Genomic DNA, 20,077 nt, shown 5'->3' with positions numbered 1-20,077 from the left:
GCCCTAAGCCTTGGGACCCAGTACCCAAAGGGAGACCTGGAAGAAGCTCCTGGCTTCAGATCGGCTCAGCTCTGGCTTGGGGAGTGAACCAGCAGATGGAATATCTTTGTCTCTTCTCTCTGTAAATCTGATATTCCCATATAACTAAATAAATCTAAAAAAAAAAAAAAAGAGCTCCTGGAGATGTGGAAAATGAAAATGGAGCTGAAGGCCTATTCAGTGCCATAACAGAAGGCATCATCCAAGGACGGGAAGCATAAAGAATTGCTGATAGACGTGACAAAATATTTTTAATTGCAGGCATTCTAACCCATCTTTCAGTAGTAAAACACAGAGTTCTAAAATGCACACAAGGGAAACACCCAGTTGTTTTCAGAGGAACTTCAATTACACTAACATCTCATCAGAACTCTTATAGACTAGGAGGGAACGTGGAGATACAGCCCTGATCAACAATAAATACAACAACAATAAAGTAAACAATAAATAAAACAACAAAAAACCAAAGCAAAACAAAAACCACCTCTTCAGCAAGGTGCCCTGCAAACCTCTCACAGGAATAAAGATGAAACACATACCTTGCAAAATGAACAGAAGTTGAAAAGTTTGTTATCATTCAGCCTTAAAAATGGTACTTAAAAAAAAAAGACCCAGATGAATAAAAATTAAAATGTTACAACAGATACCATTGGAAAAAAATCAGGAATTACCAGAAATAGCTATATGCCAACAAACTGGACAATCTATGAGGCATGAACAGATTTCTGGACACAAATCTAGCAAAATTGAGCTGTGAGGCCATTTAGGAATGGCCAATGGCTATGACAGATCGAATCAGCAGTAAACACCCTCCCAACAGGAAAAAAAAAAGAACGGATGACTTCACTGCCTTTTGAAAGAGCTCATTTTAATTCTTCTCAAACTATTGAAAGCAACCGAAAGAGAAGGAATCCTTCTCAATTCCCATGAGACTAGCACTGCTTTAATTCTAAAACTAGAAAAGAAATACAGGCTAGAATTATAGACCAAGATCTCTGATGAACAAAAGAACAGAAAAATTGTCAACTCGGTACTAGCTAATCAGATCTAATCAGATCCAATAACTCAGGGGGAAGACCACTCACTCAGACCGAGTGGGATTTATCTCTGCTTTGCAGGAATGGTTCAACACGTGCAAATCTTTAAATGTTCTGTATAAGAGTAAAACAAAAAAGGTAATAAAAGCCACATTATTGTCTCACTAGATGCAAAGAAAGCATTTGACAAAATACAACATCTCTTCTTTCATGATAAAAATCTTAAGGAATGCTCTCTTCATATTCACTTTGTTTAAGACAATCGAGGCAAAATTTGGTAAGCCAACACTCAGCATCGTATGAGGAAAACTGGAAAGCATTTCTAAGAAAGTCCGGGATCAAACAAGGATGTCCACTTTTGAAATTACTATTCAAGATAGGGCTGGAAGTTTTAGCCAGAGCCACTAGGTAAGAAAAAAGAAATCAAAAAGGTACAAGCTGCAGAGGAAATAAAACGACCCTTGCTTGCAGATGAAATCATGAATATATGACATTATGAATACATCATGTATACATACATATGTACTATATATTACATAGGTACACATATGCATATGTGTTATATATGGAAAACAAATGGCTCCACTAAGAAACTGTTGGAATTCATGAGAGATTTAGGGAAAGTGGCACCATACAAAATCAATACAATAAAATCAATAGCCTTTGTATACACAGATAATGCAATGACTGAGAAAGAACTTACATAATGAGCACCAGTCCCAATAGCTATGAAAACATTTAAACACCCTGTAATTAATTTAACCATATTGTGAAGGTTATCTACAATGAAAATTACAAAGCATCAGAGAAAGAAATAAACAGCACACACACACACAAATCTATGTGCATGGCTTGGAAGGAGTGATACCAAAATGTCCAGACTACAAGTTCCCTGTGATTGCAAAATACAACTGACAGCCTTCTCAGACACAGGAAAAAGACATTGCCAAAATCTATAAGGAAATACAAAGAATTTCAAATAGCTGAAGGACTCTTACACAACTCCAGAGGCATCACAATATTCGATTATAAGGCATATTGTAAGGAAGTTACAGTCAGAACAGCACAAAAGTAGATATGTAGACAAATGGAACAAAATAGAAACAGCTCTTCAACAAACGGTGCTGGGACTATTGGATCTACGTATGTAGAAGTATAAAGAAAGACCTTTACTTCACACCTTACCCAAGAATCAACTCAAAGTGGATCAAGGATATAAATGAACAACATAGAAATACTAGCAGAAAACACAGGGGAAATTCTGCAAGACTTTTTCACACAAAGGTTTCTTGGAAAAGCCCCCAGAAGAAGCACAGGCAATAGAGCAAAAACAGACAAATGGGACTACATGAAGCTAGCAAGCTTTTGGACAGCCAAGGAAGCACTCAAAGTAAATGGGCAGTAGACAAATTGATGAAATAATTGCAAACTGTGCAACTGATACAGGGTTAAAATTCAGACTCCATAAAGAGCCCAATAAGCAAGAACCATAAAACAAACAACCCAGTTGAGAAAGGGGCAAAGGACGTGAATTTATCAAAGGATGAAACTCAAGCGGCCAATGAACCCATGAAAAGACGCTCAGGATCTAGCCATCAGAAAAACGCAAATAAAAACTACAATGAGGATTTGCCTCACCTCGGTTAGAATGACTATCATCCAAGAATAAACAAACAAACAATAATTCTAGCAAGGATGCAAGGGGACGAACACTGCTGGTGGAGATGCCAAGAGGTGCAACCATTTTGAAGACAGTATGGAGGTTCCGCAGACACCTGCCATAAATCTACCACATGACCCAGCCATCCCACTTCCGGCAATGCACCCAAACAAAGTGGATTCAGCATGAGAGAGGTCTCTGTATCCCCACATTCATGGCAGCTCAATTCACAATAGCAAAGACATGGAATCCATCCAGCTAGCCATCAAATGATGACCGAATAAAGAAATTGTGGCCTCTATACACTATTGAATACTATTCAGCTATGGAAACAACGAAATCCTTTGGCATATGCCAAGAGGCAGCCAGGGGTCCAGAACCTATTCCAGGCCTCCAAGCGCCATCTCCCTCTGCTTTCACAGGCACATCAGCAGGGAGCTGAACTGGAAGTTGGATCTTGAACTGGCGCCCCATATGTATTGCCAGTTTTACAGGCCGTTGCTTAACCTGCAACACCACAGCACCAGCCCCTATAGTTCTGATCTGATCTTACAGAATTCTCGTTTCCTTGGATTTGTTTTTTTAATAATCTCAAGGGTCTACTTAAAGGGCTTAAAAGTAACAAATGCTCTAAGTTATTGAAACACTCCAGGGCAATTTGTTTCAAAGAAAACAATTCCTCAAGAATCCTCATAAAACGTAATACACCTTTGAGAGATGGCATTCTTATTGGCTGGGTGGAGTAATTAAATTCTAGTGAAGCAGGCAGCCCTAGGGTGGCTTATAAATATGGACAGACAGCTAGTGATTAGGTCACGTATCCACCTGTTTATCACCAAAGTCTAAGTGCTTTATCTGTCATACGGTGTTTGGTTTTTATTGCTCCTATTTTGCAGATAAGGTTGAATCTTTTTTTTTTTAAAGATTTATTCAGTTTTCATTGAAAATCCAGACCTACAGAGAGAAGGAGACCCAGAGATCTTTCACCCGCTGTTTCACTTCCCAAGTAGCCTTAATGGTATGAGCCAAGCCAAAGCCAGAAATTTCCTCGGTGTCTCCCACGTAGGTACAAGATCTCACAGCTTTAGGCCGTGCACAAGTGGGGAGCCGGAAGGGAAGTGGAGCAGCTGGGATTAGAAACAACGCCCACAGGATATCCCGGTGCATACAAGGCAAGGATCCCAGTCACCAGGCCCCTGTGCCAGGCCTGAGAAGTTTGAGTCTTAAGGTTGTGCAAAGCGCTTAGTCACGGAACTGCTGTGTGGGGGAGGCTGGGACCCCAAGCCCAGGTCTGTGTGATACTGGGGTCTCTGCTCTGATGAGGCTGTCATGCCATCTCCTCAATCTTTAAGACACCACTAGCCACATGTCACATTTAGGGACTAGGGGCTTTATCACAACCTTGCTCGGAGATGGGCGGAGACAACCGTCAGGACAGCTTACAGCTGCATCCACGCTGGGACGCCACCATTCTCCAGCCATCTGCTATCTGCCATCTGTTCTCACTCCCCAGTGACCCCGACTCTGCCTAACAGCCCTCCCACCCCTTGCCAGCTCTCCCTGAACTCATCTCTCACTGATCTTTCAGAGCTCTGGTTCTCTAACATTTTCATTTGGCTTGAAAGGCTGTCTAATTGGCAAGTGAGGAATAATCTGCAAGCAAAGGAATCACCCAGAAGTGGCTTCTGAGAATGCTAGTAAAAGTTGCTGGGATGGGTGTGGGAGTGCAGCCATCCACGACTGAGGCTCCTCTCTGGTTTGGCTGGTCATGTGGGAATTGCGGCCTCACATGTATGGCTTATGGATCTCAAGGAGACCTCTTCCGCTCCCACCATCACATTTGTGTACATGACAAGGAGAAGAAGGGGGTGGCGAGGGTGACCCTCCTCTCGTGTGCGTCCCTTTCAAAAGGGAAAGGAAATTTTCTCAAATCCCTCTAGCCTGCACCTCATTAGCCAGGGCAGGATAAAGTTGTCATCTCTGACTTTCCAGTGAGACCAGAGAAGCAGAAAACCCACAGCTGCATCTACGCCGCAAGGTGGGCAGGGAGTACTCGAGTGGCTGCTGGATTACTGAGTCAGTGGCTCGTCTGGTGCAGCGGCTTTCAGCTGTTTTGTCACCCTCAAGTAGACTGCTGAGCACGCCCCCTCCCACTCTCACCATTATCCTGCACAGTTGTTGCATCAATACCTGTAGCATTGAGTTTATCCAGGCTAAAATACATACCCTCGAAATACAAAGAGTGTTCCTTCTTCTGACACTTTGATCAAATCTTGATTGAGGCACAAGAAGAGAAAGCAAGCCTTTGAGAAACTCCATCAAGATATGACTGTATTTCACTGCCATGAAAAGCAAACAGAATCCAGGGGATCAGCAGGGAGGTCGCTGAGCCCAAGCTCTGGGGCTTGCCTACCTGTGCTAACCATTTCCGTGTTGGCTGACCCCCTTTCAGAGGCTGAACAGGAAATGGCGCCGGAAGTCAGGCTGACGCTCGCTTTGTGTTGGTAAGCCCAATGAAGGGGCTGCGAGGGTGGATACCGGAAGCTACTGGGTGAAGTTGACCTCGTTGCTGCCACTGTCTTAGAGTGGGCACAAGATATACTGTCCACTGAGCGTTCCTGAAGCTTTGCGGAGCCCCTGCCTCAGCCTCACGGCTCCTTTCACATCACCATGATTCTTGCTTGTCTGTTGCTACCATTTGCTCTTATCTCTGCCCACCCCTGCTCGCCTGAATGACCTTTGGGAAAAAAAATGCATTTTGGAGTCATAAGTTCAGAGAGTAGAAAGAGTTGCTGGGGGTGGGGACAGCTCAAATTTTAGCCAAAGTCAGCATCTTAACCTAAGAAGTAGTTCCAGCTTGCAGCGACATTCTCAGAACGAAGGATCAAGAGTCAAACAGCATGCTAATTATGTGTTTTCATAACGTGTCAGAAGGGAAATTTATGTGAAAAGCTTAGATTACACCACAAAAAACATCCACGTATGAAGAGTCACTTTTTAAAAACATGCTTAGCCAAGTGCCTGAAATGCAGAAAATTCTCAGTCAAAGTTGGTCATTGGTAAGAAAGCATCTCCCAGAGAAAATGTCTCAGGAGTGTTAACATTCCACTAGAAAGGAAGAGCCACATAGCCAGCCATTTCTCAGAGCGTTTTCCAAATGTTGGGCTGCTTTAAGCCACAGTTAGAACCAAGGTCACTGACAGGGCAGATGGAGCCGGGAAGAGCCAGCAGGTGGGAGAAGGCAGGCAGACAAAATGAGATGAGGAGAAGGAGGCCAAGGCCACCTGTGCATGCAGTGTCTCTCTGCAGCTGGGAAGAAAGACTTTCCCCCCTCCTGAGCGCCCCAAGAGGAGCGAGGGGCCTGCCTGGTCAGTGAGAACTTAGGGCCACCTACCTACCTATGACCTGGGTCCTCTTGGGCACAGACACGTGGCAGAGCCACGGCACCTGGGATGGCCCCATTTACTTTCTGTTAACGCTTTGCCTTAGCCGCACCTGTTCCACAGGACTGCTGGCCTGCTGTAGGTGCAGCTGTGGCCTGCAAGGAAGTTGCCGAGCTCCCACCCCAGGTTTATCCTAAGGCACCTAGAGTCGTGTGTTCTCCAAAGGGGACCGCTGGAGCAGGCAAGCATGAGGGCGTAGTTTTTTGTTGAAGAGTCCCAAGGGTATTGGTGGATATGATTAGGGCACTGGTCACTGTGGTTGGTTTATTAGTCTCTGATGTCACTTCCATAATAACGTTCCTACATAAAAATGCTCCTAAGCCAATCTCCCTGCCTGATTAACAGCAACTCAGCAACTTTTTTTTTTTTTTTTTTTTAGGGTGGTACTGAGGTGTGTGCGCTGGGCTATTGCTTGTTTAGAGGACAGTGGGCTTAGGACGATGTGGTCTTCTTACAAGGACCTCATCCTTCCTCTACATTGCCTCCTGCCCTCCCACATTCTGCACCAGTGGGTTCTTAAAGTGCAGTTCTCTGGGAATTTGCAAGGAAGTCACAATCTTAGACTCTACCCGGTTGGAAATTGTGGGGACAGGACACAGAAACCTGTTATAAGAAGCCAACCAGGTGATGTTGGGTGCTCAGTCAAAACTTGAGGATGGCTGCTCTACCCAAAAGAGCAGCCAAAAAGACCAGTAGGGCTCCAAGCTCCCAGGTGCTGCTCAGGCTCATATGGAGTAGCAAGCACCTACACCTGTGGTTCACCTGACCCCCTCCCCCCCCCAAGAGCCTGGGGAAGGGGATTTGTAGAACTGGTCGAGGGGATTGGTATCATCCTCAGGAAACATTCCCCAGTTGTCCTCATGAAGTGAAACTTGCTGCTAATCTGTCACGATTGCATTCCATTTACAATGCTTGGCTCTGGTGTTGGACACCCACCCAGGAGTTGTGTCTGTGCTCTGAGATGTGAGCACGTGGCATTGCCAGTCTTAGGCGACAAGGATGGAGCGAATGGGGGCCCTGAAGGAGGAGGAGACACTGCCCTGAAGCTAGAAAGGCTACAGGAAAGACTGCCTCTTTGGGGACCAAAGGGAATTCTTCCGTTGTAGGTGTTATCAGGAAGCAACGCAAACGGGCGAAATGGGCAAACGAGATTACTGGGCATCTGCGCTAACACACTGGGTTATCTCTCTCACCAAAACCACAACTCAGTACGTTTAGAATACTGACAGTAGTAATACAAGCTGCTTTATTCACAAAAACACAACTTCTGTAGAATGTACTCTCACGGTTCACTCTGGACAATTTTATATTCAGCCATAAAGTCTATCAGCATTGGCATGCGCACAAATGCATGAGTTTTCATTCTTTCAAACCAGTCGTACCATTTCGCCAGCTTTCACATGAGTTCAGCTTATTTCATATCATTTCTATGAAGGTCATGGCTTTACCACAGCAGAAAAGAAGAAAACCTTCCTAAGCAAGGCCATGGACTTCCTTGGGTAGCCAGCTGTGTAATGGCCCCCAGGGATGTCCAGGTCCTAACTTCCGGACCCCGACACGGATAGCTCCCTTGGTAGAAGATTCTACAGGTGCAATTCAGTGAATTGTCTTCAGATGGGAAGACCTCACCCTGGATGGTTTAGGGAGATGCAATGCAATCACATGAGAATCCTCACACGACAAGACCACAAGAACCTCTGGCTTGGGGTTCCAGTTTCCACTCTGAGCCAATACAGTCCAGAACAAGAGGGGGGTGCTGATAACTTCCTCTCTCACTCACGCTTATCCACACACCAGACTTTCTGAAGCATCCATCGGCCTATGTCGACCTTGCACGAAGCTCTTATTCCTATAACCTTTGACATGAGAAAGCCCAAAGCCTGTGCGTGGCCCCGACCTGCTCACTCCCAAGCAGCTGGACTGCACATTCAGTACCACACTGTCCAGACGAACTTCACTCTGCCAAGCCAGAAACTGCAAATGTCACTTGGACTCACAACTTGAGCTTCTTGTCCAAACCCAGACATGTATTATCCTTAAAACTGCTACTCGGAAGCCTAGTGGCTAAATCCTTGCTTTGAGTATGCTGGGATCCCATAAGAACACCAATTTGTTGTCCTGTGGCCTGGGAAAACAGTGGAGGACGGCCCAAAGCCTTGGGAGCCTGTACCCATGTAGGAGACCTGGAGGAGGCTCCTGGCTTCAGACAGGGCTCAGTGCCAGCCCTTGTGGCCACCTGGGGAGTGAACCAACGAATGGAAGATCTTTCTGTCTCTCCTTCACTCTGTATATCTGCCTTTCCAATAAAAAGAAAGAAATCTTTTACAAAGCTGACTCTTGGGGTACCTATTTGCTCTGTTGGGCTGCTGCAGCAAATACCTTAGATTGGGTGCTTTCTAAAGAGCACATGTTTGTCACTCACAGTTTGGGAGGCGTCCCAGGACAAGGCAGCTGCAGGTTTGGCGATGGCTGGGGCCGGTTGCTCACTCTGGGGTGGGCGCAGGGGCCTCCAACATAGCCTCCCATGGCGGAAGTGGGAAGCTGCTTTCTGCAAGCAAGCCTCAGTTGGTTCTAATGGAGGCGCTCATGACCTCATCGCCTCTTAAAGGGCCAAGCTCGATGGAAGATGGGATTCAACGCAGAGGGGCATAAATACCAAGATCACAGCATTGCTGTGTCAATCACTGCATTTAAAAAAAAAATCACCCGGAAATACACTCTTTGGCTCTTGGGCATTCCCAAAGAAGACTGGCCAAGATAGGTCACTAGCCTACCAATAAACACTGCGTGGTGATAGATAAGAAAGAGTTGGGACATGGGTGAGGGTGCAAAGGGTGGGGAGGCTGGCAGGGTGAGCAGCTAGGGTGGGGAGGGAAGGAGCAGGAAGTCAAAATTCCAAGCTCACATAGGATAGAAGAAATGCATCAAGTGTCGGAGGACAACTCAACTGTTGAGTAAGGGGAGTGATTTCAACGAACCTCTTCCAGGGAGGAGAGCTGTGGTCCAGAGAGGCTGTGTTCCAGTCCGCCGGACTTCTCTGGATCTGCAGGAAGCCATCCTTTCCTGCTGCGTGGCCTGCACAGGGTTCACAAAGAGTGAGTCAGCAGCTGCTTATTTGCTCCTAATAGGCGCCCTGCAGACAGCCCTATCAAGGCAGCTAAACAGAACCCAGTTCCAGCTGTAGCAGCTATTAAGGCTGCTTTTCAAGCAATTGCACCTAGCGGGAGCTGGGAAAGGTATCAATTAGCTATTTTGATTAAGCCACAGCCAGGAGAGCAACCTGAGGGAGCTGGGCCTATCTCCAATCCGAACTTGTCACTCTCTTGGTTTAGAAGAGTGGAGAGTCCCAGCTCTGCTTACAGCCTATGGAGGCACCAGAGGATGGCCCCAGCCACTGCGATCCTGCACCCACATGGGAGACCTGGAAGAAGAGTCAGACTTTGGGTTGGCTCAGTCCCAGCCATTTATGGAGTAAACCAGCAGACAGAAGCTATTTCTCAGTCTCTCTTTCTCTCTGTAAATTTGCTTTTCAAATAACAATACAATAAATTCGTTTATTTGAATAAAATTATTTGTTTGAATTTATTTATTTATTTGAAAAGTAGAGTCACGGAAAAGAAGGAGAGAGAAATAGAGAGGGCGAGATCTTCCATTTACTGGTCCACTCCTCAAACGGCCACATGAGTGAGGGCTGGGCCAGGTTGAAGCCAGGAGCAAGAGCTTCATCTGGGTCTCCCACGTGGGTGACAGGGACCCAAGAACTTGGGCTATCTTCTATGGCTTTTGCAGGTGCACAAGCAGGAAGTTAGAAGTAGCTGGGATGCGAAGCAGTGCTCATATGGGCTCCTGGTCTCCCCAGCAGTGGCTTGACTTCTTCATGGTGACAGGGTCCCCACTATCTCACTTCTGAGTGGCATCTGCTTCCAGTTCTTTCTTTGAGATGTATCTCTGAGTATTTAGCACTCTCGTTCTAGATGAGATGAGATGCATAGAAGGGGGTGCGTCAAAGTGTTCGTGGAAAACAAAATTCAAGGATGTCTACTCAGTGGGCAGGTGCTTTGTTCAGCTGCTAAGCTCGTTTCCAAGAGGTCTACATCCTGTATTCATGTGCCTAGGTTTGACACCTGGCTCCATTCCTGATTCCGTCTTTCTGCTAATGTACACCCTGGGAGCCAGCAGGCCACACCTCAAATAGCTGAGTCTCGCCATCCCAGGGACACCAGAGCAGGCTCTGGACTATTGGCTTCAGCCTATATCTGACCACTCTTCATCAATAAACCAACCAATGGGAGATCTTTGTCTTTCTTTCTTGCCTCTGAAGTAGATAAAAACATTTAGAATATGTATGCTTACCTACATTTAGGTGCAAGGAAATTTTAGAATCATACGTAATAGAGGTCCTCTAGAAGTTCAAGAAAAACCGAGTAATATGGAAATAAAGACTATGGCTGGATTAAAGATTCTTTTCACCAAAATAAACGCATCCATTGATTCTGTTTTATCCACAAACTTTGTAAAGTGCCCATTTACCTCTTGATTTATAATTTGGCATCATCATTAGAAGTCTGCTGGCCTAAGAACCTTGTAGCTCTCCTATTTCAATATAAACAGAATCCTATTTTTTTTTTTGTTTAAATCCATTTTATTATTTTCATTATTCTTGATGGCAAAGCCAGTGGCATATACTCGCCACATTCCCTGTCTCTTTTGGTTTTTTTCGGGTTTGACTATCAGCTCATATTTTATAGGGTTAGGGTTTTTAAAATCCGTGTCCAGTGCATTTCCATACAACTTTTTACAACTTCAGGCCCATGAGAGCACTGTGGCTCCTGGCTTTTTCTGGAGACTGACCTCCCAGAGTATCCTCTCTGCTCTGCTTTGGGCCGGCCCTTGAGTCCTACTGCACAACTATCGCTCCGGAACATCTCTTGGCCATCATCTTGCCATTTCTCTTTCTCTCCTTCCTGTGTGATGTCCTGTTTCGGAAGTTTCTGCCTTTCTCTTTGTTCCCTGTTTTGACCATTCTGACCCCTGCAAGAAGGGAAAGGGAAGGAGGAGGAGAGGGAGGAGGAGGCAATTTGTCTCCCTTGAAAAGACTTCTCTCCCAATCATGCAGGATGTGTGTAGAGCCCAAAAGACAGAAGTCATTTTTGGAACTTTTAGTTACCCCTCCCTGGTCACCTTTCACAATCTTCCCTGCCCCTACTTCTCACCATAGATTACCACCCTTGATGGCATGCATGCTGATGCTTTTCTAGAGCCTCGCAGGTGAACTGGCTTAATTCAGCTCTTCAACTGTAGATGGCTAGTTCTGGTCTGTGTGGTCTGGCCGAGCCACTGAGCGATCTTCCATCTGCTTCTCTCTCCATCGCTCATGCTTCAGGGTTTCGTGTGGCTCCTGGTTTCACAGGGCAGTACGACTGTTTTCTGTCCAGCTTGTTTTTAAGGGAATGAATCTAGGGAAGGCAGTGAGCTCTTCCCTGGATCCCCTTGCCTTCAGTTGTTGGGGTCCCAAGGTAAGGTCCGTGTCAGGGAAGACACGATCCAAAGATGATGGATGTTCTTTCTTCAGATGGACTGTCCACAAAGCTGGTTTGTTCTCATCTCTGTGGTCAGTGGATGCTACAGAGGTCCAGGACTTGCGATTGTTTTTTGCCAAACCTCAGTGTTCAGGCTTGCTCTTGTGTATTTGCAAGCCCAACGCTGATCCTGGCAGGATGCTGTTTTCAATCATTGGATAAACGTTCACACACCCAACAAAAAAGAAAAAGAATTAGATCCCCAGGACTTCTGACTCAGCAGGGGCCAAGAGCTCCTTGAGTACTTACAAGTACTCAAGATTTACATAGATCTCACATGCAAATGGAAGGTGCTGGGCTGGGTGTCCTGGACTGCCTACTAGGTAAAGAAAGAAGTTATAGTTCAATTGTATCCCATATTTATAAAGTAGCTACTTGTCAGTCTGTATATAACTGTGTGAGCTTCATCCGGGATATACCTTGTTTTTATAAGTAATTATCACTTGTACATTGTGGTTTGACTCTAGTGTTCAATAACCTTAGTATATGCTACAGAAGTTCTGGAAACATTAATAAACAAACATATGTGCCAGGCATTATTCCAAGTGCTCTCCAATCACACAGTTAATTTTACTACCCTAGAGGCTACGCAACTAATTGTTCTGATTTCCTAGGTATAGAAACTAACCAATGGTTAGACCATTTATCCAGCTCACACAGTTAGCACCTTGAAGAGCTGGGGGTGATAGAAATAGAGCGAGCTGGTAGCCCTTGGAACAGCCAGCAAGAAGCTGAGGAGTTTATAACACCTGGATCCTTCCCAATGCCTCGGTAACTTCAACAGCTCAGATTCCCAATCCCTCCGTTCCCTGGTCGAGCAGGTGGCGAGGACCAGAAGCCATCCAAGGCTGTGCTGGCAGCTGTGAGAGATGCTCAGCTAACACACCTGTAAGTAACTCTGGGGGTATCCTTCCGGCGTGACACTGCCATTGTGGAATCTGCACATGGGAACAACTCCGTCATCTCAGCAGGATCTCCTTGCTCCCAGCCACTGAAGCTGCTTACACTTGAGGGCCTCAGTCTTCAAGCGACAAACATAAAAGTCGACAAACACAAAAGCAGCAACAGGTCAGAGTCCAGGCACGGGGAGTCCTAAAGCTGATACCATGAGCTCAAACTTCTGGGGAATGAAGTAGGCATTTTGGTACCTTCTGTGCCTCCATTGGTAGAATGAAAGCAGAAGCCCAACTACGTAACAGAATTTAGAAGGATTCCGTAAGCTAATGCGGAAATTGTCCACTATAGGACCTGACACCAAGTGTCCAACAAATGTTAAGCATCATTTTAAAATCTGTTTGGTCATTCAAGATTATGAGCCAGATGGACTATTTTATAACATGGCTGGATTTTATCCTTCTGATTTGGTCTCCACTTTAACCAACTTCACAATTGTTTTTCCTCTCTAAAAATAGGCATATCTTGATTTATGATAAGACAAATAATGAAGTCAGCCTTCTATAACCACAACAGCCTGTAGGAATCTCTTTTGGCCTCCAGTAGCACACTTCATGCTCATTACTCACTTGAGGGTTTATCACATAACCCGAGACCTTTTCCTAAACAATCACCACTTCCCCTTCTCCCCAGCTCCCACATCCTGATTGCAGGATCCATTAGGGAGTTGGGGAATTGACTTTTGCATTCTGCATGTCCCCAGCACAGGCATACACCAAAACATGGCTTTGTGATGAATCGTCACTCTGAAGATAGTCTTGTTTAACACAGATGCGCAAGTGGAACAGTGGTCCTTGTGTTATGTCTTTCCTTTCCAGCAACCCTGGCTTGGGCATGTGCAGAGCTCTTGGGCTCAGCTCTCAGGCAAGCAAAGCCCTCAGTGTCTAACTTAACCCACAGCCTTTGCCTGCCACTTTCTTCTCATGCAACCCTCACACCTGACCCCTGCGGAGCTGCCAAAGCCTCTCCACAGTCCTCTTCACCATGCAGGCCAGCTTCCCCCACGCTGGCCTCTGTCCACTTCCGATAGCACGTCTCTACCAAGGCAACAGCTTGTCCAGAACACCCTTTATTGGTAAAATAATCACAAACACCGTTGCATCACCACCACCCTTTCTTTCAAGGCTCTGCAGCAGGAGCCCCCTGGTCTTGTCTATAAAGGCTTGTTTCTAATCCCCTCCTCTCACATGAGCACAGCCCGTCTTCAGCTCCACCTGGTGGAGGTGCCATCCGTACCACCTGTCCCTCTGTGGAGGACATGGTTAAACCCCACTTCCTCCATGAAGAATTTCTCAATGTTTCTCCTTTAATTCACTGTGAGCTTGCTCCCTGGATTTTTCCATGTACGATGTAATACATTTCCACTGTATTACATGCTGCCTCAGTGAGGCAGTTGTGTATGCATCGGCAGGTGCCGCGTTTTCCCCCCAACCATAGTATCCAACTGCTTGCTGCATTCCACACACTCAGCTCCTTAAGACCGCGGGTTCCACATTGCTGGATCAGGACATTCAGGGAGGAGCGTGCAGCCCAGCAGTTAACAGAACTGCATCGCACACTGGAGTCCTTGGATTTGGCTCTGGCTTCCAATTCCATGACTCCAGCTTCCTATCAACACAGATCCTGGCAAGTTGCAGTGATGGTCCAACCAGTTGGGGTTCCTGCCACCAATGCGGGAGACCTGGATTGCTTTTCCATCTGCTAACTTCCGCCCCAACCTAGCCTGTGCCAGTTCAGTTGTTTGTGGGAGTGAACCTGAGAATGGAAACACCCTCTAGCTTCCCCTTAAATCAATAATAAAAGAATATTTGAAATACTGTGCCTATACCAAGCACACAGAGATGATTCCCTTGTTATTATCCCCTAAGCTTTAACTATTTTCATGAAGCATCCATGGTACTCAGTATAGCCTAATCTAGAAAGTTAATACAGACAAGAAAATGTGTGCAGGTTATATGTAGGCACCGTGTCTTACAGTTTTTGCATCGAATAATTTTGATTTCCTCTTGTTGGGGCTCCTGAAATTGATCCCTTTGGATGTCAAAGGATGTCCACACTGGGAAGTGCTTTGGGTGGGTTCATCAAGCCAGTGTTGCTCTGAACCACTGCTCTGAGTCGGTCCTGCCTTTGCTACCTCCTCAGAGATAGTCGGACCTGGGCAAATGATGGAACACCTTCACCCAATTGACCTCCATGGGACCAAAGAGCACTAAAACTAGCTGAAACTGTGTTATTTCGATCCTGCTTTTCATCACTCGGCTTTGTGATTCCACTCCAAAATTCTTTGTTGCCAGCACCCCTAGATAAACGACCTGTTGCAAAGTTGTTATTTTATTTTATTTTTTTTTTTGATATCAGAAGGTTGGGGATGTTTCTATTTGAAACATTCTCTGTTTACATTCTTCAGCCCAAAATAGTCTAAAAGTGTCAGTGTTATGTCTTCCTGCCTCTAATAGAATTTCATGATGCGCCATCCACAGTCACAGGGCCTTGCCAAGTCTTTCCGTCTTCTCCAGCGTTGGGGAAAGCGTATTAATGATAGTGGCTGAGGTCATATTTATGAAGTGATGCCACTGTATCTTCACTCAGAATGAGAAGGAAGATAAAGTGAGCTTGGAGTAAAGTCGTTGGGCTGCACAGGAGCATTCTGCCCTCATCGGCTGAACGGTGGTCCTCACGCGCTCTTGACTCCCTCCGTGCTGTGGGATGGTTCATCCCACCCTGTGTTGTTTCATCCTGACCCCAGGAGGCCTGCAGCCAAGGCCGTTGCTGTGGGCTTGCAGGGCCCAGGACCCAGCACACTCCCTGAACTCCTTTCAGCAACACCAAGGACCATCAGAGGGCGGCAGGGTCATAAACCTGCAAGATGACAGTGAGTAAAAGAGGCGACGGTCACTTTGTCATTAGCCACTGTCACGTGACCTCTCCACTACCTGCTGTCCACACATTCGTGAATATCTAACAGGGCAAAGAAGGATGTATCTGCCGGCAGTTTATTTGTTGAGAAGTTTCAATGTTTTTAAACAAAGTTTATTTGCTTGTGAGGCAGAGGCAGGGAAGATCTGCTCTCTGTTGGTTCATCAGAAATGTCCACCAGGGCTGGGACAGGACCAGGCCAGAGCCAGGAACTGAAGCCAGGCCTGCCACACGGCTAGCAGGGACCTAACTGTTTGAACCACCACCTGTTGCCTTCCAGGGTCTGCCCCAGCAGGAGGCGCGAGTTGGGAACAGAGTCAGGGCCTCCACCCCTGGCACTCCCACCCCCAATGCCAGCACTCCGAACAGCATGTCAACCACTGGGCCAAACCCTTGCCTCAGTACTCATTGCTTGAAAACAATCTCGTTCAGCTGATAACTTTGCAGAAGTTTTACAGCCGTCGACTTGCAATTTTTCTTTGGTCACCCTCGAAATAAACCTTGTCTCAAAAGCTCAAAACTTCATGGTAGCAGTAAAAAAAAAAAGAGCTTTTGTTCTTAATGAAATTCTGAAACTATTTTGATCAACTTGTCAACTCCATAAAAAGAAGGCACCCAGGAGGCACATGGTCTGCTCCCCGCCACCACACCTTGTGCCTTAGCACCTGCAGTCTTATCCTGGGACACTGTCAAGGCCGCTCCCAGGCCTCCAGCCAACTTTCCTCCCTGAGGGATAGTCCAATCCCTTTCTCACAGAGGCAGCTTTTGCTAGCACACCCCAAACTTTCCCCCGGACTTCCATGCTACTGTTTGAGCACCCCCTTGAGTTATGCAGAGAGAATTCCAAGTTTCCACAGTAAGGACCAGGGCTGGCATGCAGACTTGACTCCTCCCTCCCTAAGTAAGCTAACAAAGCAGGCTGTCTTCGAGCCAGTCTCAGAGAGGTCTGGATCCAAAATAAGCATATACATGACTCCAAAAAGATGGGGAAGTGCGGAAGAAGATAAATATCCCGAAAGGCAGACTGGCCAGCAGCTCTCACCTGTGCATACCGAGCAAGGCCTGCGTGCTGTGAGCAAGGAGTTTCCAGCTCTGCTTATTCCAAGGCCCTCATCTGCACAGGGTATGAATTCCCAGCAAAGACATAGATAAGGTGCTAGGAAGGGAGCACTGTGGATTTACAGAGATGAGAGAGGCAACACTCTCAGAGAGAAACGTGGCAACCTCTTAAGGGGACCTGAGCATAGCTGTAATTCAGATGCCCACTTCATCGGGCAAAGAGTGGTGTCCTAATTGACTTTGCCAGTGCAGTGGGGCTTGGAGGGTTTCTAGGAAGGATTTCTGGCATCCAGCCCACTTGGGCTCATCATGGTGTCTTCTGCATGATGAAGGAAGTTCAGGTGCCTTATGGGAAAGTGGGTGTGGTAAGCCGGTATGGAAGTAAGTGGAGGTGTATTTAATCTTGTAGGTCTAAAGGACTAAAGCTGCTGGGAACCTATGAACTCCTTTGTTCAGTAACTCCCTGCCTAGCCCATATCACATCGATAGAGACTGCAATGTGGTTTTTACCAAGTGTAATAGGTAAATAATGGTGTCCGCAATGACTTCCACATCCTAGTCCTCAGGACCTGTGAACGTGTTTTCTAACATAGCTACTGGGAGGTGGTGTTGTTGAGCAGGGGTGGAAAGAAGTGGCCTAGGGAAGGACTGGTAGGAGGCAGAGCGTTCAACTTCCTTGTCACGTGTGCCATCTCTCACTTGGTGATCCCAGGAAATACTCTCGTGGCCTCGTGATCTGCTTTTTATTGCTTTGGTGAAACTTGCTTTTTATTCTAGCAAATTGAATCTAAACATGCCACTTGGGTTCTGTGTCAAAGGGAGACAGATGTTACTAATTTAGAAACTTGAAGAAGTGTCAGTGGGGTTAGACACTACATTATGGAGCTATGTATGACCAACTCCTAAAAGAGAAGAATTGGACAGGCAAAAGTTATTGAGTCAAATTTGATGCATTAATATTTTTTGTAACATTTAGCTGCCATCTCTTCATGTGTGTTCTTGAAATACTCTATTTTCCATGACCACTGCTTGTGGCATTAATGCTCTGATGGTCTTAGTGCCTAGGACAAAGACAGGTCCAGAGAAGAGGCTTAGAATCCCAAGTAAATCCCAATAAATCCCAGTTTCTTCCTCATTCTCATCTGTAACCAATGGAAAACTGAAACGCTTGTTTGTTTTCATCCAATGGATGAAATTTTTAGGGTGGTGGATTTACCTCACTGGTAGGCAAAAGCTGTTAAGCAATGAGCACTATCATAATTGTAAAATGCAGGTAATAGTGTCCCCAGTTTAGAGATGACAAAACTAAGGCCTGTGTAGTTTTGCATAGGAAGAGATGTGTGGTGAGGTTCAAGTATCCACGTGCTTATCCACAATGATGAACCAGGCTGCATGTTAGTTTGGGTTCCTACAAAGGTAGATCCTGAGGCAAAGACATGATTGCAGTAGGTGACTCCAGGTTCTTGAAAAGAAGGGACAGGGGAAGAAGATGCCAAAGGGAGAGGAGCAAGTGGGAGTGAGTATGCCCTATTGATAATGTTGACCACCTGACATCAGCTCCCAAAGACAAGTGGGCTATGGCCTTGACTCAGGGCCCCAGCATTGACAGTGGCCTTGAACTGCCCAGTTCCAGGAAGTAGATATAAGGCACCACGAGTTCAAAGTGGGTGAAATCAGAGCTGGGCAGAGGTGATGTGCCAGGGCACAGCATGATATTCATGGGTAAAAGTCTGCATCGCAATGGAGAATGCTAGAGAGAAGGTGTGAGCACACCGGCCCAGCCTGGCTTCCCGTGATGCCCTGTCATTTTCTCAGTTACATAGGAGTCATCACACTTGCTCAGCTATTAAATATGCTCTATCAGCAGTGTAGTTTGGGAGAGCAATGAGAAATGGAAGCTAAGGAAATACTGTCAGTAGCATTCTACTCCTTTCCATCCAAGCCAAGTGCTATTTAAGTAAGACTCCAAGTTAGCAATACTTAAAATAGACAACCAAATCCTTTGTTCGCGCATTCCAGCTTCACTCAGTGGATGGGAAAAATCAGAAAGCTTCACCCGAGCCCATAAGGTAAAGAAAATGAGATCTGCAGTCTTCTAGTTACAATTTTCAGGTAGCAACACAGTCACATGGAAATGGGTCCAGAGGCTAGCATGCTAAGTGCAAGTGATCAACTAAAAAAACAAACAAACAAACAAACAAAAAACCCTGAGCTGATTTTCTGATTGCAATGAATTTATTTTATAAATCCTCTGGAATTCTCATGTTAGTATCTCAAGAACATTTGGTGAAAACTGGTTTTATGCAATGACTCACAGTTTGTGGTCAAAATAAAAAAGATCCCCAGCCTGCTGCCTCCAGACCATCGACCATTGGGCTCTGTGAAGTCACGTGTTGGGACTTGTGGGGAACATGGGTCAGTTCAGGTCAAATCCAAACGTGGTTCTGCCTAGTTAGGGAGCTGATCAGGATTGGACACAGCTGGCCAAAGCCTGGGGGCAGAGGCCAGCATGGGTGGTTTGACCCCTCAGTGGACCTGCTGGCTTGGAACAATTCCATGGCCACACATTCTAACCTCTCTCTCTCTCCACACTGTGGTCTCATACATGCCTCCTGAGTGCTCATCCGGGAAACAAAAAAGAGATTGTGGAGGAATCAAAGACCCTCAAAACCTCTGCTCTTTTTCCCAAGGGCTCAAAGTAGTAGGAAATGCATCAATAGCATCAATTAATGCAGAGAGAGAGAGAGAGAGAGAGAGAGAGAGAGAGAGAGAGAGAGAAAGAGAGAGAATAGTAAAGTAGAAAAAAGCCAGCATCGTTTTCCCCGTGTTGTTTTTCTCGGCAAGTCACTGTCATCCATACTCACTTTCTCTTTGACGTCTGATCACATGCATTTTTCCCTTAGTAATACATTGGTGATAATAAAACAGGGTCAGTCCGGAATCCCTGGACCAGGCGGTTGGTTACCTCCCTAGGGTATATGCATAGAGAATAGAGAAGAAACATTTTCTCTGGAGGCACCAGATTGTGTTGAGGGTTCCATTCTGATATGCAGGAGTCTCACTTTCTATGAGAAGGATTTCCTGACAGTAACAAAAAGATTAGGAAAATTCTAGGCTGGCACGTGACTCAGTCAGAAGGAAGGGCTCTGGTGGTGAGAAACCTTCCCATCACAAGGAACACAACATCAAACTGAAGTGAGCAAGAAGAGGAAGGTGTCATGCTAACATCCCTGGCCCAGCAGTCTTTGTGCACAAACCTATCCTAGGAATCAGAGGAGGCCAACAGAGTCACCTGTTGCTTGCTTCTGAAAAGCTCCATCCGCGGAGAGAGACCCTCTGCTTGTGGTGGCAACATGGCCGCGCGAAGTTCCGATGTCACCATCATGTAGA

The 20,077-nt window shown here is 46.0% G+C and overlaps 1 long non-coding RNA gene across 3 annotated transcripts in view; it reads right to left on the bottom strand.

Annotated features, from left to right (window-relative positions):
• Positions 1 to 9,227, bottom strand: part of LOC121155634 — a 35,642-nt gene extending 26,415 nt beyond the window's left edge. The window contains exons 1-2 of one of the 3 annotated variants that reach the window (XR_005883692.1): positions 5,150 to 5,164; positions 4,963 to 5,008 (exon numbers count right to left, since the gene is read on the bottom strand). This is a non-coding gene — a long non-coding RNA (uncharacterized LOC121155634). Of the gene's footprint in view, positions 1 to 4,962; positions 5,442 to 9,157 lie in introns of those variants that run through there. The other 2 variants (XR_005883693.1, XR_005883691.1) reach the window with 2 other exon arrangements.
• Positions 9,228 to 20,077: the final 10,850 nt, after the last annotated feature.

This window comes from Ochotona curzoniae, unplaced genomic scaffold, assembly GCF_017591425.1.
Source record: "Ochotona curzoniae isolate NIBS_2020 unplaced genomic scaffold, NIBS_Ocur_1.0 contig_293, whole genome shotgun sequence".
In the NCBI taxonomy this organism is placed as follows: domain Eukaryota; kingdom Metazoa; phylum Chordata; class Mammalia; order Lagomorpha; family Ochotonidae; genus Ochotona; species Ochotona curzoniae.
This window is presented reverse-complemented; position numbering and strand designations above follow the sequence as displayed.